The sequence below is a fragment of the Lactuca virosa genome, chromosome 8 (assembly GCF_052849685.1).
Source record: "Lactuca virosa cultivar CGN04683 chromosome 8, Lactuca_virosa_CGN04683_v6, whole genome shotgun sequence".
Classification (NCBI taxonomy): Eukaryota; Viridiplantae; Streptophyta; class Magnoliopsida; order Asterales; family Asteraceae; genus Lactuca; species Lactuca virosa.
Genome location: NC_136433.1, coordinates 193731590 through 193755208, shown reverse-complemented (window position 1 = coordinate 193755208; position 23619 = coordinate 193731590). Strand labels below are relative to the sequence as shown.

The 23619-nt window shown below is 37.4% G+C and overlaps 1 long non-coding RNA gene across 2 annotated transcripts; it reads left to right on the top strand.

Annotated features, from left to right (window-relative positions):
* Positions 1 to 17663: 17663 nt before the first annotated feature.
* Positions 17664 to 20384, top strand: LOC145134117 (uncharacterized). 2 transcript variants are annotated; one of them, XR_013718925.1, is made up of 3 exons: positions 17664 to 17922; positions 19806 to 20137; positions 20224 to 20384. It is a non-coding gene; the product is annotated as an uncharacterized LOC145134117 (long non-coding RNA). The 2 variants fall into 2 exon arrangements; XR_013718926.1 differs by having other exon boundaries at positions 17667 to 17922; positions 19806 to 19938.
* The last annotated feature ends 3235 nt before the right edge of the window (positions 20385 to 23619 follow it).

Below are 23619 nucleotides of genomic sequence, written 5' to 3'. Positions count from 1 at the left end.
GTACTTTCCTCACGGATCGCTTCGAATCCTCCAAGTCACTCCCGTATCTATACATACAACTCTCAACATAATAATGCTCCCAACACCGAATCTCTTCCTAGGGCAATCACCACACCACTCTACGCCACCAGCTATAGAAGGAACTCCCTCTAACACCCTCTAACTAGCTCAAGAATACAATTACATATCACTGAAACCAGATAACTTTTCGAATGAAAGGTCTCACACTACAACGATTGGACTCAAACAAGAGTTGCGCAATAGAGTTAAAACCTAACCTTCTAAAATTATTTAGTCTCAATAATATGTAACTTAACATATTCACTTACTAGTTAACTGAAGTTAATGAGAACTCCTAAAAAGCACAAAGCAAGCAACATTCGAGCATTGAGTAATCATAATCAAACATAGCCTAAACAGGCCATCCTATCACTGACTATTCAGTACTAGCATGCAAGTCTACAAACTCATATATCAAGCATACAAAGGCATCTCTTCTAGATCCTTATCCCTAATCTGGCATGTGATTCACAGATTCACAGATTCATAATTCAAAAGTATAACATAAACATGTATGGGTATTTTGGGAAACTTACTTGAGCTCGGTCTATTGCATGCACCACACCCCTTTCTTAGAAAGCTCTTTGTGTAAAATGTTTCCTTTTGTGAAAATTTTTACCAAATCCTCAGTTTAAGTTCGGACACACCCAATAGTATCCCTGAATCCCTCAAAACCAAGTCTCTGATACCAATTTGTAACATCCCAAAAATCAAGACCAAAAAATTTAATGTTTAGATTAATAAAACCATCTTTCAAAACATGTTCACGTAACCATAATAGAATCAAAGTGTAGTCAAAACATCCAAATACATCAGAGTCAAATAAAATGCGGACAATTTTGTGTGTGCGATGCGATCACCTCGAGCTCTTCCCCTTGGATCCATAAGTACCTGAAACATAAACTGAAAATCGTAAGCACAAAGCTTATTGAGTTCCCCACAATACCACATACCATACATATCAAACACATAATGGGCCCCAGTCGGAACAGATCTGTCAGTAATATGAGATGGGCCCCGCCATATCACATTCATCAGGCCCCGCCCGATATACACACAAACACATAAACACATGCAAGAAATACAAAGATAAATAGCATACAAGATAGTCATCAGGCCCCGCCCGATATACATATCAAATATTATACATGCAGAGTCACGCAGACAACTAGCATAGTAATCATAATAAACCATGGGCCGACATTGGTGCCTTCGACCCGCCAAACATAGTGAGGAAACTCACCTTAAGCTGCTGAATACCTCAGATAAAAGCTCGGTCTGCTGATCCGGAAAATCCCCACGCTAACCAATCAAATAAAACCCAATTAATAAGTTGGGCCATAAACCAAAGCTATGAATCTCATTCATCAGTCCAACTCCCAGGGTAAAGACCATTTTACCATTTCCTCACTTGGACTAATAACCAAGGCCCAACCCAAAAACTCCAAAGCCCAATATAGCCCAAAATCCTAGATGGTACCCAAACCCCATTATGGCCTAATGCAAGAAGGCCCAATGTCCAACAATAGCCCATAGTCCAGAAATGAACCATAAAAGTTAAGAAGGGTCCAAGCCCAATAAAAAACATAACCCAAAATAAACCAAGCCCAAACTCCTTCGGATCACTGACTAGCGTATGCTCGGCGTACTAGGATCGTACGCCCTACGTATGCGATCGATTCCGAAGATGGGGCTCGCACCCAGTACCCTCAGTGTACCCAGGAGTATGCCCAACGTACTGACCTGATTTCAAGTCCTTGGTCAAACGTCTTAACCACTTAAGAACTTATCATCCAACCCACAAACTAACATCATATTAATGTCCTAACCCATAAAGTTGAATACTTTAAGCCTTCGCATGGCTAAAAACACCCAAAGTCCAATTCTAGCATCTTAACTCCATTAAGAAGAATATCAACCTTGCATGGTTGGACTAAACCTATCAAGTTATCATTTTTATGTATAAGGGACCTCATAAAAGCCTAGATCTATCATCCCAAGTTACTGGAGTAGCCCATACTCCCAAACACGGCTTAAAGGACCCAAAAATGCATAAACAAGGCCTTAAATTAGATCTAGCATAAGAAACCATCAAGTTAGGAGCTTTATACCTCAAATAACTTACAAAGTTGATGAAGATCCTGGATCTTCAAGCTCCAAGTCCACCAAAGCCTCACCAACGAGCTTCACATCCTTCAATGGGCACCAAAACACCACAAAAGATCACACAAAGGCTCACAAACACTCAATGAAGATTCGGATTTCGTTTATAGGGTTTGGAGGAGTGGAGGTTGACCATAAGATGCAACCAAGGAAACATAAGTTTTTTAAATAGGGAACAAACCCTAAAAATTAGGGTTTACCCCTACTTAGCATACTCCATGCGTACTCCCACGTACGCCCAACGTACGTGGGTGCCTCTGCATCCATTCTTCGAGCCAGTACGCCCATCGTACTCATAGAGTATGCTCGGTGTACTCGGCTAAGGACCAATAATGAAAGGAATTTTACACACAGGGGTTAAAATGAACATACCTAAAAACTCGAGTGTTACACAACAATTACAAATTTCAACCTTCAGTCATCATCATGATGCCCAGAAAGGAAAGGAGTGATTAAAGAACCGCTGGAGAAAAAGGGAAGCGAACAACAATCAACAAAGTGATTTTCAAATACGTATCATTTGAATTTCTATTCCAAAAAATTCATCACATAATCTACAAAAACCCTCAGACTTCGATCGCCACTTCAATCATACCTCTTTCCTCCGGTCTCACACAGCCTCAGAAACCCTAGAATGTGCAGATATTGAAAAGTGGAATAGAAGTCCGAAGATAAAGAAGAAGGATTCAGAGATGGATACGGTGGAAGACAGAAGACATATTAGCTTAAAATTTTAGCTGAAGCCAAAAACCTTTAGTTGGGTTATGAACGTTATTGTTCATAAGCCGGATGTCAATTAATATTATATAATCCTTATTTATAATAAAAAAATCAATTTTTGACACATAATTTCTTCTCCTCTCATTTAACCTAAAAGGTAAATTTCCAACTACCTGTATCTTCCTAATTAATGGAAATTTTAAATTAAATTGTTATCTCAGTCAATCCCAATATAATCGGTGATTACTAAATTTTTATGCCATAAGATTAGAGAAACTTATTCATTTGTTTCTGTTGACTTTATTAAGGTAATTAACTTTTCAGTTTGTTCACATCTGGAATACTATTTTTTTGTACATATCTAGGTAGCGAACTTTTTGAAAATGTTCACATATGATCATTATGTAATATCCGATTCAAAGTACTTTTCAGTTTAGACCCTTGGTGCGTTAAAGTTTTGTAGAATTGGCCCTAAGGGGCAGATTTGCCAACTTCACAAAAGTTGGAGTATGGGGCGTACTCCTTGTATGATGGGCCTACTCCATGTATGCTGGGCATACTAGCTTATTTCTTGATCGTGGGTCTTAACAACGTATGTGGGGCGTACGTGGAGTACGAATGACGTACGTGGGGCTGAGGCAAACCTCAAATTTTAGGGTTTGCACCTTATTTAAACCTCATTATAGCCTCATTTGGATATGTTTAACCAACCTCCACCTCTCATTGTCCCAAAAACGAAACCCTTGAGTGTTTTGGTGAGTTTTGAGCTTGAAGAGTGTTTGTTGGTGGTTTGTGAAGGAGAAGAAGAATAGGTGCACTTGAGGGGATTGCTTGAGCTTGTGGATCCAGGATCTTCTCCACATTTAGAAGCCTTTTGAGGTAAAAAAGATTACATCTTTATACTCTTATATGTTAGATCTAGTCTATGGAGCATTTTGTGCACTTTTTGAGTTCTTGTGATAAATGTGAGCTTTTGATCTACTCCAGAGGCAATGGATCCTAGATCTTAGCTCCAATCAGTCCCCATGTTCATAAAAAAGTCAACTTCACGGAGTGTTTGGACCCATGCATCTATTAAGACATTTGCTAAGCACTTTTTGAGCTATTGAGCCCCATTAAGCCATGCATGTATGTAATGTTGCCAACTTTACATGATAAATCACCTTTAGGGATCAGATCTATGAGTTTGGAGGAAAGGCATGACCAATTAAGTGCTTAATGGAGTAGGATGGCACACTGGGGAGTAGGGACGTTCAAAAATATCCGTATCCGAAGTTCCGATCCGAAATTCCGAAATTCCGAATCCGAAGTATCCGAAAAATTGGATATCCGGATTTTTGGATATCCGAAAATCCGGATATCCGATTTTTCGGATACGGAAGTGGATAGTGTTTTCTGATTTTCCGGATAATTCGGATATCCGGTATCCAAAAATAAAGAAACCCACTTTTGTTATTTTTTTAGTTTGGGCCTTGTATCCTTTTAATTTGGATTACATGTTACAGACTTCACACTTAGAATTTAGAAATTAGTCCATTTGAAGTTTTAAGCCATCACACTCACTGAGGGTAGACAACGTTTTTAACTTTTTGTTCTTCCCCATTCACATTCACGAAATCACGAGTTCTCCATCCTAACCCTAGCCACTTCAAATCTTTTACACTTCCAAATATTTCCATCTGTTCTTTGTTCGTCAATGGCAAATCGACAATATCTCGATCTGATTAGCTAGGGGCTGCGATTCTCACCAAGTTTTGATTCCCACCCGATTGACACCTTCGATTTTGACACCAGGAGTTCCGATTTTCCAGTTAGCCACTTCAATACTTCTTCCGGTAACGTTGATTTTGAGTTGGAGTTTGAATCCTCCTCTTTTAACTGGTTAGCTACTATTATTAGTCTCTTAGTACATAACTACACTTGTTTTGTTTTTCAATTTCTTCATATAATCATTTACAAGTTACAATGTTAATGTTTAGTTTACTTCTATTTCCAGTTTTGCTATGGATACTCATGATGAAAGCAATTCAGATTGTGAGTTCGTTTCTGAAAATGAAGTGACAACAGCAGCCAAAGGAAAAAAGAAAACAGAACAAAAAAGCACCGAAGCAGAAAAAATCTTCTAAACCACCACGTGCACCCAATGTAAGCGAATCTCCTTCCATTCATACAAAGAAAAAAAGATCTCCATGGTGGGATCATTTTCAAGACACAGGAGTTCCTGATGTAGCATAGTGTATTCACTGTCGTAGACACATAGGATGTGCTACTATAAATGGAAGCGCCCTTTGAAAAACCATGCTACTAATTGCAAACAAAATCCCAATAAAATTGATAAAAGACAAAAACTCCTTGATCTTGAGTCTAGAACACATCGTAGTGATGATGGTTCGATTGAAACCGTAACAATTCCTTGATTATGGGAGTTTAATCAAGATGTTATAAGGAAAGCTCTTTCAAATATGTTGGTAATTGATGAATTGCCTTTCTCTTTTGTGGAACGTGAGGGTTTTCGTAAGTTTTGCAAGGTTATTAATCCACATTTTGTTGTTCCTTCATGTTTGACAGCAACCAGAGATTGCTATAGTTTTTTATTGATGAAAGGAAAAAATTAGCAAATATCTTCCAAAATTTATCTTCTCGAGTATGCCTTACCACTGATACATGGACTTCAAGTCAAAATTTAAGCTATATGTGCTTAACTGCACATTTTATTGATAATGATTGGCATTTACATAAAAGAATTATAAATTTTTGTCCGATAGCTGGTCATACTGGGGTACTAATTGCAAGGGATGTTGAAAAATGCTTAATTGAATGGGGGCTGAAAAATATATTAACTGTAACAGTGGATAATGCTATCTCAAATGATGTAACTATCAACCATTTGAAAAAAGTTCTAAACCATTGGGATTGTGGTGTCCTGAAAGGGGCTTTTTTACATATGAGATGTGCGGCTCACGTCTTAAACTTGGTAGTTAGAGATGGGTTAATGGAAGTGAACTCTTCTGTGAAAAAAATACGTGCTCTTGTAAAGTATGTGAGATCGTCTCCTGCAAGGCTTCAAAAATTCAAAGCTTCTGTGCAAGAGGAAAAAATAGAAAGTAAGAGTCTTGTGCCTATGGATGTTGAGACACGGTAGAACTCAACATTTTTGATGCTCGAGAGTGCAATAAAATTTAGAAAAGCATTCTCAAACTTAATTCTAAAAGATTCTAATTGTGCAAAAGAGCTTAAAAAATGTGAGGGTGGTTTAATTAATGATGAAGATTGGGTTAATGTAAGTAGTTTATTGCCTTTTTTGAAGATATTTTTTGATGCTACAAAAAGGTTTTCGGGTTCTCGATATGTGACTTCAAATGCTTATATCCATGAGATTTTTGGAATCGGTAATGTGATTGATGGAGTTACCAATCATGTCGATGAGTCCATTAAGAGCATGGCACTTAAAATGCAAATAAAATACAAAAAGTATTGGGGGATGTAGAGAAACTAAATCAGTTTTTGTTTATTGGAGTAGTTCTTGACCCACGACGCAAATGGAAATATATTGTATGGGTGATGGAAGAAAACTTTGGGAAAGAGAGAGCGGAGAGTTTTCTTTTAAAACTAGATTTCAACATGCGTTCCTTGTTCAATCTCTACAATTCTTCCATGCCTCAAAAAGAAAAGGATGAAAAGGTGTCATCTTCTACTTCTAATGCTAGTCCTAGTTCAATGTGGGGGCACGAGGTGGTCATGGATATTGAGGAACTTATGACCAAAAGGTTTGAAATGGCAATGGGGAGTTCTGAAACAATTTTGAAAAAAACAGAATTAGACAAATATCTAAGTGAAGATCGTGAACCTATGGACGTCAATTTTGACATATTGACATGGTAGAAGGTTCAACAATGTAGATATCCTGTTCTTGCAAAGATGGCCCGTGATATGCTTGCTATTCCGATTTCTACGGTTGCCTCCAAGTCGGCTTTTAGCACCAGAGGACGTGTGCTTGATGCTTTTCGAACATGTTTAACTTCTAAAACGGTGGAAGCATTAGTTTGCACACAAGATTGGGTACGAGAGTCTCATGAGCCCATTAATATTGATGACATATTACGTGAAGTAGAGAAAATGGAAAAAGAAGGTTAGTCTTAAATTCCAATCATATATTTGTTTGTATCTTTTCTTTTTAATATTTTCTTTTTAATTTGATTCACAGGTTTGAAAGATTTGACCATGGAGCAACCTACCATCATAATTGATGAAACAGTTGATGAACTAACCGAAAGATTGGGTATGAATTGATTAATGTTTATCGCCTTTCAGATTTTGTTTTAACTATGTCTATGTCCAGATTATGTTTGTACTTATAATTTTTGGTTTTATGTTTCTGCCATGATCAGATGAATGGGGATTTTCAGATTTATAATTTGAAGAAGGTAACTATTCTGTCATATTTGAAGAAGGTAACTGTCCAAATTTTCTGATTTATATATGTCCAGATTATATATGTTTCTGCCCATAATAACAACTTTATTGGTTTTTTTAAATGTTAAAAGAGAGCAAAATTATGCACAATTAATCCAAACAATGCATTGTTTACTTGTACATACAGGATTGTTTTTTGGACAATGAATGCTAGAATGGAGGTGAATAGAATGTTTCTGGAAAGAGCTTTATTGGCTGAAGTGCTTTTTGCTTTTTGGTTCTTTGGTGGAAGTGTGGAACAGTTAATGCTTTAGCAATTGTTAATTTGTGGCTTAAAACTTAAACTTTACATTTGTAATTTGTGGTTTAAACTTTAAACTTTAGATTTGTAATTAGTGGTTTAAACTTCAACATTTCGATTTGTATTGTAATCGTGTATTTTTTATTTCATGGGAATGGTCGAATGGATGCTTTAGGAAGCTTTATTTAGACAATTATTAATACATAAGTTTCTTATAAGTTATAATGGTTTTACTTTATTTTTCAATTACTTTACATTTTTACAATAACAAAAAATAAGGATGTGTTTTTGGATATCCGAATTAGTATCCGTTTCCGTATCCGAATTTTCGGATATCCGAAAATTCAGATATCCGAAATTCGGATATCCGAATTTTCGGATATCCGGTTATGAACACCCCTACTGGGGAGTCTGTTGGGCGTACCCAACTGGTACGCTGCACGTACTAGCCCTAGAAAGAGTAAGCTAAGCGTACGAGCTGAGTATGCCCCGTGTACTCAGCATATGGGCTTTTGGGCTTGGCGATTCTCAAATTAGGGCATTCTTGGACTTTTGAAGATTGGGCCTTGTTGGGCCATTAGACTTTTGATTTTGGGCTTTTGCTAGTATTTTGGGCTCCTTTGGTCTTAGGCCCATGATGGGTTTGGGGCCCAATTTGGAAGATTGGGCCATATTAGACTTTTGTTGTTATTGGATTGGACTTCAGATTTTTTGGCCAAGTGAGGAAAAGGGTATAATGGACTTTTTTCATGAGTATTGGGCAATTGGACTAGGTTTCTAGCTATGGGTTGAGAACCAATTATTTATTTGGCATTATTTTGATGATGTTAGCGTAGGGAATTTCCGGATCGGCAATCTGAGTTGTTATCGGTGATATTCAGCAGCGTAGGTGAGTTTCCTCACTGTGTTTAGCGGGTCGAAGGCACCAATGCCGACCGATGGATTATTATGTTAGGATGCTAGATGTTTACATGACTCTTGCATGTGTTATGTGTTAGTATGCCTACCGAGCAAGGCCCGATGTTGGGCGGGGCCCGATGAATGTACTGTATGCTATTATCTTTGTGATTATCGCATGTGTTTTTATGATTATATGTTTATATGTATACTAGGTGGGGCCTGATGATTGACAGATCAGTATACCGAGCGAGGCCTGATGACGGGCGGGGCCCACTATATGATTGATATGTATGGTAGAGGTAGGGGTAAAATAGACTCGGTATCCGGTTGAAATAGATCGAAGGGGACTGAAAGCACCCAAATATGCTTGGCGGTATGTCTGTATGGTATGTGGTATTTGGGGAACTTACTAACCGTTGTGGGGATGAGTCTCTTACTCGAGGGATTATCTAAGCTTTGTTGCATGTGATTTTATTCATGAGGTGGTTAATTGACACTATTGGGAGTTCTTCAGCAACTTAGGGCATGGTGAGGTCGGGAACCTGGGAGAGCCTAGGGTGTGTTATAGTGGTTTGTTGCACTGCTTAGTGAGTATCTTGGGTATCAGTTTGAGAAGGTGACTTAGAGGATTCAGGATGATTCTTGAGGAAAGTATGGATAGGTGTGGAAGGTAGTATTGGGCCCGTACTACTGAAAGCACAGGATCCTTACTCGAATTGAAGAGAGTCTTGGAGAATCTAGGAAACCTGTGGGATGTGGATTCTTGGGTATGTTCTAATTATTGGTATGATTGTTTTGTCTCGGTGTGGCGGTGAGCACACAAGGATGAGGTTCAGGTTCTGGTTTAGGCTCAGGTGCAGGTATTGAGCCGATTGATGAGCGGGTGTGGGAGTTTATCTCGTCAGAGATCACCAGGGATATCTTGGAGCAGACTCCTGTGATCTTTGGTACAAACAAGGACGGGATTATAGAGATTTTGGATGAGCGTTTGGGTGCATTCTGTACTAAGGTTATGGTTATTGTTGGAGCTCGCACTTTTTCTTTCCGTGAGTTCCATGCTTGTGGAGCTCCTGAGTTCCTTAGGGAGAAGGACACCATTTCCAGTAGAATATGGTTAGCGAATATGGCTAATACTTTTCGGATGAGTTTCTGCCCCGAGGGGTCGAAGATCAGATTTTTCTCCTGTCTTCTGAAAGGCAGAGCTCGAGATTGGTAGGAGGAGATAGAATTTTCATTGGGAGGCAAAGCCCTGGATACGATATCTTGGAATGAGTTGTGACCCGACTTAGGGTCGAGTTTTCACCAGCATTTGAGGTGCAGCAGTTGGTAAGGGAGTTTCAGGACCTTCACCAGACGGCTAAGACTGTGGCAGAGATCACTGCCCAGTTCCGGGTGAGAGCTTTGTTGGTTCCACAGTATGCAACGGATGAGGAGATGAAGAGGGTAAAGTATCATGACATGCTGAGGGATGTCATCAGGGAGTTTGTGATTTTGTTAGGGTGCGATACCCTGAATGATATGATTGCTAGGGATGGGAGCGTGAGTTTGATTTGGAGCACCTTGGGAAGAGGAAGTCAGAGCAGACTCTGATTTCAGGGGGCCAGGTGAATAGGCCCATGACTCAGGATTCACTTTTGGGAGGCCATCAGGGATGGTCCGATGTGCCCAGTGTAGGAGGCCCCACATGGGAGGATATCGAGAGACAGACCGAGGATGTTTCAATCGTGTTCGGATAGGTCATTTTAGTAGGGATTGCGCCGTGTGTCAGTTCCGATGTGTTTTCTCTGCAACCAGGTAGGCCACAAGAAGACCGACTGTCCGATAATGAGGGGTGAAGTAGTGAGTGCATCTGCTCCAGTTACGTTGAGGATCATTGGCGGTCGTGAGGGTAGAGCAGGAGCCCCAACAACGAAGGGCTGAGCGTTGCAGTGTCAATCAGGGGAGGCCAGAGTTCCATCAGATGCTTTTGCAGGTATGTTATCTTTTGCTTTCTTCATGCATGCCATCGGTATTTATATTTTCCTTGGTATTTTGTATGGGTACGTGTAAGCATCATATTTGGTTTAGTTCTCTGTTTTTCCCGGGTTATATCATCAAGAATTGTTATATGCCATTTTTGCATGCCAAGAGTTGTTAGTGGGTCGTATCTTGCTGAGTGGGATTAAGTTTGTTCGGTTGTAGTTCCGGTTCTTTGATGGGGGCCACTTCAGGGGTATCGTTGGAAGGTTTATGGACATATTAGTTGGATTATTTCTTCAATAAAGTCAAAGTTCAGCCATGTTAGCATTTGTTCAAGTCGGAGCGGCAGTTGTTTATGGAAGGACCTTTTGGTCCAATCACTACCGTTGATAGGGAAGAAGAGGTAGTAAGAAGATGATGGTGACAATCATGCGAGTTTGTTGGTCATTGGAAGTGTTAGGGGGAAATTTCTTAATCGCAAGGGTTGAAGATGGTTAGAATGCAGAGATCCTTCTGAGGATGGGAAGTTGGAGCTAAGATTTGCCAGTTCAGAGCAATGATCATAGTCTTGTCACCAACGTAAAGTACTTAAGGATTTGGTGTTGTATCATGAGAAACGTTTGGGGTTATTGGACTTGCTGATATTTCGGGGAGTATTCATCCGAACTTCAAAAGTGGTGAGATCATCGGGATTGGAAGGTCGAAGTCGAACCCAAGTGGGGGAGAATTGTTGGTCTAAAGGATTGCACAAGGAAAAACATTCGGGTTTTATTGCACGTCTGTTGTGATGCATGGTGGGCATGTGGATGGATCCAGGTCGAGGGTGATGTTAGGGCCTCTCTGCCTGTTCTTGTCTGATTAAGGCTTTAGGTTTCGAAGCATGACCCGAACACCTGATTAGGACATAGAAAAGAGCAGGTTCGGCTCATGATGATTATGGTTAAACGGGGCTTGATAGATGTACGGGGTGGGGCCCGATGCCAGACGGGATTTGATGGATGTACCAGGCGGGACCCGATGCCAGACGGGGTCTGATGGATGTACCGGGCGGAGCCCGATGCCAGACGGGGTCTGATGGATGCTGAGCAGGGCCCGATGTATGTATGTATGTATGTATGTATGTATGTATGTATGTATGTATGTATGTATGTATGTATGTATGTATGTATGTATGTATGTATGCATGTTGTGTATGGTACAAGGATCGTTGGATCCAAGGAGTGGTTAGGCCCGGATGGCGCTCGACTAGGTGAGACCCATAGGTGAGGCCTGCATGGTTATGATAGTACGGGTGGGACTCAAAGGAGATCGGTTGGATCAAGGTAATTGATTATGTTTGGAGTGGGATGACTCTGTGGTCAGTGCTTGATACCCGTGTAATGTTCAAGCTAGGGTAGCCTTGATCAGGAGGCTCTCAATAGGAGCCTGATAGTTAGACTAGGTTTGAGTCTGTCAGACTCAATGGTGGATTGGGGTTGTCATCCTAGTTCCATGGGAGGTCACCATGGATGTAGGAGATCTTAGACAGATTGGAATGCGAATTTTGGTTATCAGGATGCGAGTTTTCATGTTGGTATGGTACTTAGGGTAAGACTTGCGTTGGGAGCCACCCTTGATCTCAATTGAAGGCGTCGATTGTCATTAATGGTTGGTTATGTTATCCTTGGTTGGATCAGGATGGCTGTTGGAGCCATTATGGCAAGCTAGCTAGGGCAACTTTTATCAGATAGACCTTCTTTCATGATTCTCGAGGTGTAATTGTGTGAGACTATCAGCCTCAGCAACCGATTAGAAATCTGATATATCGGTAAGTTGGTGGGTAAGTATGAGACCCGGGAGGTCTTGGATGCATCAGGAATGCAAGTATGGGGCAGCAAGATGAACCTGAAGTGGTACCAGTGATTGGGATTCGTGATAGGAGTCGCCTTGTTATTAAGTGAACATGTTAAGTCATGCTGCTTGGGTTGAATAATCTTAGAGTAATTCATTCGAATCTACTATGCAGCTCTCGTTTGAGTCTAGCCACTGTAGGGTTGAGTCTTTTACTCGGAGGATTACCTAATCCCTTTTTATCCAGTGGAAAGTTTCCGGCAGCAGCGAATGGTCGGTGATTCTGTTTTCCAATGGAAACGACAAGGTAATCAGAAGTTGGAGGATTTGTTTGGAATATGAAGTGGAGTTGAATTAGCAGTGGTTCAGTATGGGCTATCTGTCGGGGAGTCAAACAAGTTTTAGGATTTCAATAACGGGCAGATTAGGAATGGTTATTCTTCAGGGGTTAATTTAAGTTGAGTAAAGATCTGTTCATCGTCAGGATTTGGGAGCCCTTCTAAGGCTGAGTTCAGTTGCATTTTTGGAAGACAGTTGTATGCCCGGGATTGCTTACTCGATCCATATCGAGGTTGTGAAGCTGACTGGCGTACCTGGGATGGTAAGGAATGATTTAGAGGAAAATATATAATTTAAGTGGGGGAGAGTTGTAACACCCGATTCAAAGTACTTTTCAGTTTACACCCTTGGTGTGTTATTGTTTTGCGGAATTGGTCCCTAGGGGGCAGATTTGCCAACTTCAAAAAAGTTGGAGTATGCTAGGCGTACTCCTTGTACGCTGGGCGTACTGGCTCATTTCTTGATCGTGGGTCTTAACCACGTACGCGGGGTGTACGTGGAGTACACAGGGCGTACGTGGGGCTGAGGCAAACCTTAAATTTTAGGGTTTGCACCCTATTTAAACCTCATTATAGCCTCATTTGGACATGTTTAACCAGCCTCCACCTCTCATTGTCCCAAAAAACAAAACCCTTGAGTGTTTTGGTGAGTTTTGAGCTTGAAAAGTGTTTGTTAGTGGTTTGTGAAGGAGAACAAGAAGAGGTACACTTGAGGGGATTGCTTAAGTTTGTGGATCTAGGATCATCTCCATATTTAGAACTAGTCTATGGATCATTTTGTGCACCTTTTGAGTCCTTGTGATAAAGGTGATCTTTTGATCTACTCCAGAGGCAATGGATGCTAGATCTTAGCTAAAATCAGTCCCTGTGTTCATAAAAATGTGAAATTTAGGGAGTGTTTGGACCCATGTATGTATTAAGACATTTTTAAGCACTTTTTGGAGCTATTGATCCCCATTAAGTCATGCATGTAGGTAAAGTTGCCAAATTAACGTGATAAGTCACCTTTAGGGATCATATCTGTGAGTTTGGAGGAAAGGCCTTACCAATGGAACATTGGGGAGTACGATGGGCGTACCCAGCTGGTACGCTGCGCGTACTATCCCCAGAAGGAGTACGCTAAGCGTATGAGCTGAGTACGCCCCGCATACTCAGCAGATGGGATTTTGGGCTTCGCGATTCTCGGTATTGGGCCATTCTTGGACTTTTGAAGATTGGGCCTTGTTGGGCCATTAGACTTCTGATTTTGGGCTTTTGCTAGTATATTGGGCTCCTTTTATCTTAGGCCCATGATGGGTTTGGGCCCAATTTGGAAGCTTGGGCCATATTAGACTTTTGTTGTTATTGGATTGGACTTCAGATTTTTGGACCAAGTGAGGAAAAGGGTATAATGGACTTTTTCATGAGTATTGGGCAATTGGAGTAGGTTTCTAGCTATAGGTTGAGAACCAATTATTTATTTGGCATTATTTTGATGATGTTAGCGCGGGGATTTTCCGGATCGGCAGTCCGAGTTATTATCGGTGATATTCAGCAGCGTGAGGTGAGTTTCCTCATTGTGTTTATTGGGTCGAAGGCGCCAATGCTGGCCCATGGATTATTATGTTAGGATTCTAGATGTCTGTGTGACTCTTGCATGTGTTATGTGCTGGTATGCCTACAGGGCAAGGCCCGATGTCGGACGGGGCCCGATAATGTACTGTATGTTATTATCTTTGTGATTATCGCATGTGTTTGTATGAATATATGTTTATATGTATATTGGGCGGGGCCCACTATATGATTGATATGTATGGTAGAGGTAGGGGTGAAATAGACCCGGTATCCGGTTGAAATAGACCGAAGGGGACTGCAAGCACCCATATTTGCTTGGCGGTATGTGTGTATGGTATGTGGTATTTGGGGAACTCATTAAGCTTTGTGCTTACGGTTTTATGGTTATGTTTTTTGGTACTTCTGGTTCGAAAGGGAAGGGTCTGACTTGATTGCAATGCATCCACCCATGTTCCCGCATTATGACGATTTTGGGATTGTACTCTGATAACTGTTTTCTCATGAAATACTTTTGAATAATTAGAAAAAGGGTAATGAATGCTTGGCTAAAAGATAATTAGTGTTTTGATCGAATTAATAATGAATTTTTTACCTCGTAATTTTTGGGACGTTACACATTATGACCGGATGTAGCAGGTTACATCCGGTCATAATGGTCATATGTGAACACTTCCAAAAAGTTCGTTACCTAGATGTGTACAAAAAAATAGTTACCCAGATGTGAACAAACCGAAAAGTTAATTACCCTTATAAGTCAATTTATTTTCTTTTTTATTTTACCTTCTAATTTTGATTTGGTATAAAATTTAATCTAAATGGTAAATATTTTTAAAACCACACCATTTTTGTAAATATCTTTTTAAAATACACTACTTTGGTAAAAAAAATCTAGATTTAATAAGGAAAAAAAACGCATCATCGTTTTATAGAATTTTATTGTTTAAGATATTAAATATAAAAATTTAATTTTCCGAGAGACTAAAAGTATCAGAAATAGAGACCAATAATATAAAAAAACACACTGTTTGATGAGTTAAAGCTTAGAATGTTGTTAATAAAGTTTCAGATTTTGATTTGCATTTCAAGTTATGGTTTTCAATAGATTTGGTTTTGCGTTTTTTCTTTCTGGTGTCAATTTTCCTTTCCTACAAGGATTGTGATGCATTGGGTTGTGGTGGTGGAAATTTTGATGAAGAGACAGTAGGTTCTGGTGTTGGTTCACCGAAGTTGAAGGACCCAAAAAAGAAGGGATGATGAAGGCGTTGATGTTACTAAGATGGAAAAGAAATAGAAGTCGAGGAGGATGAGAGATGGGATGGTGACTTGTGGGACCCAGATTAAAATTTTCAAATGTGGTTTTAGGTTTAGGGTGTGGACATACAAATATGTGGGGTCTATTAATTTTTTAAATATATAAAAAATAATTAAATAAATAAGAAAATTAATTAAAAAATAAATTTATAAGGGCACAATAGTCTTTTTTAGGTAAGACAAGGATCAAGCGTGCAACAAAAATAAACAGTAGGTACCATCCGAGTTAAAAAAATAAATTAGAGACCAAACATTCAAATTACCCCAAACCACATGGACCATTCGTGTAATTTACTATTACCTTTTTGTTTTGTTCATATTTGGGTAACTTCTTTTTTTTGTATACATCTAGGTAACAAACTTGTTGAAAGTATTCACATGTGACCATTATGACCGGATGTAACCTGCTACAGTCAGTCATAATGATCATATGTAAACACTTCTAAAAAGTTCGTTACCTAGATGTGTACAAAAAAAATAGTTATCCAGATGTGAAAAAACTGAAAGTTAATTATCTTAATAAGTAAATTTCTCTTTTTAATATGTTTAAGATTCAAAAGGGTGTTATAAGTATCCACGGTTTAAATTGATTTTTGTTCTTCAATATGTAGTTCCTATATCGCATTCTTTGTGTATTTTATATAGACCTCGAATAAGCACACCAAAAAACCATCCACATAAAAATGGTTTGATTTTTTTTATTTGCAAAATTTTCATCAACCATGAAAATAGGGAGGAATGAAAGAAATGAATTTTAAGTTAGTATATATGTATATGTAATTTCTTCCTTGGTTTACGCGTGTTGTTTCGTTGAAAAGGAAATATTTGTTTGAATTTGTCTATGATTTCGAGTGTTAATGGGCAATCTATTTTGATTTTTTTGGGGGTTTTTTGTCACATGGGCAACCAATATTCTTCAAAAAGCCTTAAACAATATGGACAATATATTTTTGCTATATTAAAAATCTTAGTAAAAGTTATGAGATATAACTTTATAAAAACTCTACACATAGTAAGATCATGGTGTTAAATTTGTTCATCTCGGAGGGCATGAAAAAAGAAAATTTTAATGGAAATTTAGGATATGGGTGTGAATTGATGGTGCAAAAGAAGGAAACAAATATGTTTTGAAGACTTTGTTTAGCAATCTGATATGGATTGTTGGATGGTTTTGTTGATGTCTAATATGTTTGGATGCATTTTATTCTTAGATTTTATTAGATTAATCTGTTGTTTCTGTGGTCCAAGTTATTTTCGAAAATGAGGTGTCTTTCCGCTCTTACAATGGAAAGGTTCTATTGATTGTCAACGATGCATCAAACGGTAGGTATCTTCATTTATGCTTCAGAATTCATATATCATGACATTTTAATTTTGTTCTTAATATTATAACTGTATCTTATTAGTATTTAAAATAAATGAATAGTTCTATTTATTTTTTTTATCAATTTATTATTAGATAACCACATCATACAATGACGGATAATTTGGAGAGTTTTAACAATTAAAAAATTAAATCCAATCTTTAGATTAAATAAGAAAATAGATCAAATTAATTGCATTTTTTTTTAATATTATGGTGTGTGAGAAAAGCAAATTGAAAATTTGTGTTCGATTGAAAATTAATTCATGGTTTTATGTTTTGTGTAAAAAAGTTATTTAAATTTAAAATATAAAAATTTAATCAAAACTAAAAAGACAATTATTTAAAATATTTTTTTATTTTCAAGAACATAGTTTGAACAAAACAAAAGATTTGGCGTATATCTATAATTAGGTAGATTTGTCATACTGTAATGTTATAATAAGAATAAATGATAGTAAAACGCTATAAAAGAAATAAAATTTAATATATTGTTTTTATATCGGTCAAACCGGCCACCGAACGGGTACGTTAAAGAACAAATGCTTATAGTATATAGAATATTATTTTTGGTGTAAAATTTATCAAATACTATGACTTTATAATGTTTTTAATCAAAATATTTTGACAATAAATTTTTAAATAAATAATTCCAAGCACCCTTAAAAATATACCATGCCAAACAAAAACCTTTTGTTTAAAAAAAAATTGGGCTCATAACCTTATTTTCACCGAAAGGCTATAAACGATAATGGCCCAGAAATCAAATCCTAGGGCTCTCACATTTTCAAGCTCAATTAGATTGAAAGAGATTTTGAGAACTATTTGATAAGATCGGAGATGGCAAAGATTCCGGTGAAGGTAAAGGCTGTGACGTACGCCCTGTCTCCGTTCCAGCAGAAAGTGATGCCTGGTCTCTGGAAGAATTTCACGCATAAGATTACTCACAAGGTCACCGAGAACTGGCATAGCGCTGTTCTTCTCGTCGGCCCGGCTGTCGGCGTCTACGCGTAATTCACAACCCCGCTTTATATATCTAAACGATGTTAGCTATATCTAATCGGTTTTAATTTTTATGTTTTGCAACGTTTCAATTATCTGATTATATACAGATCCATATCTAAGCATAGTTATGCCCATCCGTTGCTTTATGCTTATGATTTGATCTATTGTCGTCTCTAAAATTGTATATGATTGTGATGAGTTGACTACTTCAACATAGTTATGGATCCGTATAGTTGTAATGCCCTTTTTTTTTCTACTCTCTCGACTAGAAATTGATTCAAATGATGAGCATATATATCTCTGCTAAGTTTTTCTGTAAGAGAAGGAACCCGAAGGACTTGAATTTGGAAAATTGTGCATTTGTGCTTGGTTTGTTTGCCTGAGAGATCAATTTATGAACTTGTGTAATGACAAAGATAATAATGTGTTAACTGTTATATGTGAGAAGTTCTTGCTCTTTTTGTGAAATGCCTTCATTTTTACTCTAGATTTCATTGCTGGCCACATATTGCCTTTTAGGATATTGGGTTGTAAGTAGACAAATGGTTTGTTTTGGTGTTTACTAATTAGATTATGATGATTGAGGAATATATTTTTTGATGGATCCTGCCTACAAAATTGTCTAAGATTTTACAGTGGCAGAAAAGTTGGGTAGAGATATTTTGGGGTCATGATATAATTGAAATGGAAGGAGGAAGACAACCAGAATAATTAGAATCTAGGAATATTCCGAGTATTTGAGAGTATCTTCTTTTGGAGCCCAATTGTTTACCAAAGTGCATAGCTATAGAGAATTTAATGAAGATTTTCACATGCATGATGATGAAGATTATGGATAATGACTCTAGTAAAGACGAAGGACTGGTATGAAATATGTATATTATATGAGTTGTGAGAAGGATGGATGAATATCATGATAGATGATAGTGATACTTGTGAATTTTTTGCAGTATTTCATTATTTGAAATATTGCCAAATCTTAAAGGTTTTTATTTCAATCCGCCTCCCAATTCCTAAATCCATCAATAAAAAACATTCAACAAAAGCCCTCATTTAATCAAAATGCTACACATATGAGGCTTATAGAATGTTTTCCTATATCATTTTATAAATCTCTATCGCTTTCATAACCTTTTATACAAAATACCAATTTTGATTCTGATCTTGATTATAACAAAAAACTCTTCTCATTTTTAGCTATGTTTCGGTATAAATTTTGTCAAAAGCAAACAACCATATTGATTTGGCAATATTTTAAGAACATTGTTTCATCATTTATTTTTATGCTTAGTCAATGTTATAGTTATGGCCAATCGAAATGTTTCTCTTTAACCCTTTGATTAATAAAGTTCTAGTTTCTATCCTTACCATTAAAATCTTTTGACTCTCCAAGTCTCCTCACTTTACTTATGGGTCAAAGACACCAATGTCGACCCACTGGATTATGTTTGTAGGATGATGGTTGTCTTTGTGACACTTGTTGATATGCATACTCATGCTTATATGTTTGTATGTTTATGTATGTGGGGTGAAACGGACCCGGGGGTTGATACGGACCCGACACATCTACAAGCTCTTATATAGAGTCACTATGGACTCGGGGTTGATACGGACCCGACACATCTACAAGTTGTTATATAGAGTCATTATGGACTCGGGGTTGATACGGACCCGACACAGCTACAAGCTGTTATATAGAGTCACTATGGACTCGGGGTTGATACGAACCCGACACATCTACAAGCTGTTATATAGAGTCACTATGGACTCGGGGTTGATACGGGCCCGACACAACCACGTGCTATTATATTGTATATATGTTGTATGTGGTATTTTGGGAAACTCACTAAGCTTTGTGCTTACGGTTTTGTGGTTTAAACATTTTCAGGTACTTCCAGTTTTAAAAAGAAGAGTCCGACTTGATCGCACTGCATCCACTGAAGATTTATTTCGCAATGACTATTTATGATTTACTCAGATGTTTTGAGAATACTTCTTCTCTAATTGTCTTTTGGGAGAATGTATGAATGATTTTGACTTATTTAAAATGAAAATTTAATCGATATTTTTGGGACGTTACAAAAATCATCTATCAATAAAATATCTAAGGATGATGTGCACAATCATGCCTTCGACTTTTCCCGATCATCTGATGTACCTGAATCCAGTCGGAAGACTATGGGCTAGGGGCAATCCAGTCGGGAGATTGTGGCCCAACATGTATGTTTGTATATGTTCTGTTGTGTGGGAGTAATTTTAAGGAAAGTCACTAAGCTTTGGCTTACAGGTTGATTTTATGGTTTCAGGTATATCAGATGATCGGGGCAAAGCGAAGACGTGATTGTGCACATCATCATTAGATATTTTATTGATAAATGATTTTGGGCTACTCTGATTTATGATTATGGCTTTTTGGAAACAATGTTTGTATGATTTATGGATTATCAAATGGGTTTGAAAATGAAAATTTTTACTATGTTTTTCGGGATGTTACATGCATTTTTGGTCAAAAGGGTCAAATGGGTGTTTTATGTTTTTTGGGCTAACTTTGTGACTTCACAGATTAAGACCCGTATTAAGTTAGTGAGATATGACTTAGCAGAGTTGTAGGTTATGTTCCCACCTTCCCGTGGATATAAAGATCATCGAAAACGGGTAAAAAACGAAGAAGTTATACGCGTTAGAAGTTGGGACAAAATATATCGCAAAGCTGGAATAGAATCAACCAAGGAATTGTTGTCAAGTAGTTACCACGGTGCGGTGGATAGATCACTATGGCGCGTCGAGCGATGACGAGGATACAAACGAAACAGCGTCATAAGTAGAAGGCAATGTACTTTGTCCCCTCGGCACGGTATACGAGTGTCACGACGCGGTGGCCAAAGTAGGATGCTAGTGGAGAAAAAGCACCACAACGTGGCAAGCAAGTGGATGCCATTAACCAAGGTCAACAGGACACCACAACGCGGTAAATAGATGGTCGCGACATGATTATGCAACAGATGTAAAGGCTGATAAGCCTTCATTTTCGTCATAACGTACCCCCAAACCCTCCACAGCCAAACTCTGGCGATTTTGAGGTTGGAGAAGGATCAAGAATCTATTAATGGTGCTTGTGGCTTGGATTGAAGGTAGAAAGCTTATGAGGTAATCATCTTCCCCATTTTTAAGTTAATTAGGGCTTAATGGTGTTTCGATGAATTGGTTATATTTCTTGGGTTGATTAGCCTATAGATCAAGTATGATGTTATTGATAGTGTCTAGAAGCTTTAATCAAGCTGAGAAGGTGATTTCCATGGTGAAATCTATGTATGTGAAGTTAGGGTTTGAAACCCTAACTAACGATTATGTGAATATTGATGCATTAGAGTATATCGTAATGAATTAGGTATTATGAGGTGCTTAATTCATTGGTTGAAGTAGATTAAGATTTAGAGAATGAAAGATGGAGTTTTAATCCATTGAGTGGTTATTTTGACTTAGAGAGTCAAAAGGTCTTAATAGGATAATACAAATATTAAGATGTTTGTGTATGTGTATGATTAGGCCTAAGAGCAAAGAAGATGGATCCAAAATACATCAATGATAGAATTGAAGAAAGTGGGGCAGTTAGTTATTACTCTCACACACCCTCTCCTTCTCTTTAAATGTTGAATCTTGGGGCACTAAGTGAATATCCCCACGTAATGAGATGAAGATAAATGACGAATATACGTGTAAGAACATGTAGTTGAACATGTATGTATATTTAGAGTATGCATGAGGTATACGTTGGAAACATGTAGCACAACATGTAAGTATACCTAAAGTATGTATGTATGAGTACATGATGGAAAAGGTATCTGTGCATACCTAAAAGAAAGTAGATAGAGACATGAGATGATTATATGCAGTATAATCATAAGGTTAAGTATGTAACACTAGACATTATTGGTATTGTGTAGAATAGCAATATGTTATTAAACGTATATAGAGATTAAGTACTTAATGAGTCAAGTACTAGACGAGAAAGATTAGATAATATCTTAATGAGATGAAGAGATAGATTGTTCATGGGACAAGTGTTATGTGATGAGTCACATAACAAAGATAGAGATGTAGAGAAAGATGGTTCCTTCGGGGACAAGAGATAAAGGTTCTTTCGAAGACAAATGATAGAGATTCCTTCGGAAATAAAGAGTATGGTTCCTATGGGACAAAAGTGTGGTTTCTACGGGAACAAGAGTATGGTTCCTTCGGGAATGAGATAATGTATTTGCGGGAAAAGAGATGATGATCCCTTTGGCGTGATCACCCAAAAACGTCATATAAATAAGCTCACCCTTGACAAGTGAAATATATAAATAAGCTCCAATTAGAAAAGTTAGAAAATTTTGAAACTTAAGCTCCAATTAGAAAAGTTAGAAAATTTTGAAATTTTACCGAACTTTGAGCTATTCAACCTTTGAATTTGACTTCAAAATTGGAATTGTATGTGTACTATTCATCTCCTGCACGAGCTAAATTCTTTTGTTCACATTCATACAATAATCAATTAAAATTAATTTGAAATTGACATTGGATCTCTAATCCTTAATCAAGATTATATTTAGACGACTATATATAAATGAGTCAAAGAATTCTTCACAAGTAGAATATTCCAAACCTTCCGCCCCAACGTAACCAAACATTATTTTTTGATTTCATCGTAATATAGGATTCCAATCCTCCTACAAGTATAATCGAAATATTGTGAAGCCAGCAAATAAGTCAAATGATTGGGTGTAGTAACATGATGAAAAACATGCATATTATATCGGTTAAAATTTATTTTGTAAATAATATATTTATATATTCTTCTAAATTCTTTCTTTTAAAAAAATTATTATATAACTGTTGAACAATCAACCTTACATGAAAATGTTCTTTTACTTCAAAATTATTATTATTATTATTATTATTATTATTATTATTATTATTATTATTAGATAAATTACATAAATCGTTCATGTTATTTACAAAAAGTTACAAGTTCAATCCTTAATTTATTTTCAACGCACAAATAGTCTCTATGATTTTAATTTCTTGCCTAGTTTGTTAGTTACCCATGTAAAAGAACTTATTTACCATTTTTTATCTTTTCTATTTATTTACGATTTGAAATATTAAATTATACGGTCCCAGCATACCCACCCCACCCCACCCCACCATTCTTCCTCCAAATCACATGTATGACAACAACCTTATTGCCCTCAAAGAACTCCAAGTCTTGATTGATCTTTTTTTTCCTCCTTATCAGGTAGTATCCCTTTCCTCGTATTTATATGGATGATGGTGGATTTGATGAATCTGTAAAAATTCATGTAAATGCATCAAAACTAGGTTCATTTGTTAGATTATATAAAAAACAAATATACCCATTTGGTTGAATATCAATATCTCTTCAATATCGGTGGTGGTAGTGGACTTGTAAAAATTCCTGTAAAAACAAGCTTCAGTTGTTAAATTCTATAAAAAAGACAAATATAAACATTTAGTTGAATAGCAATAGCAATATTGTTATCCACGGCCTTGATGGTGGATTTGATGAATCTGTTAAAATTCATGTATTGGAGGCATCATCTGCATGCATAAAAAACCAGGTTTAGTCATTACATTGTGTAAAAAGACAAATATACCCATTTAGTTTAATAGCAATATCATTAGCAGCAACAACCTTTCTC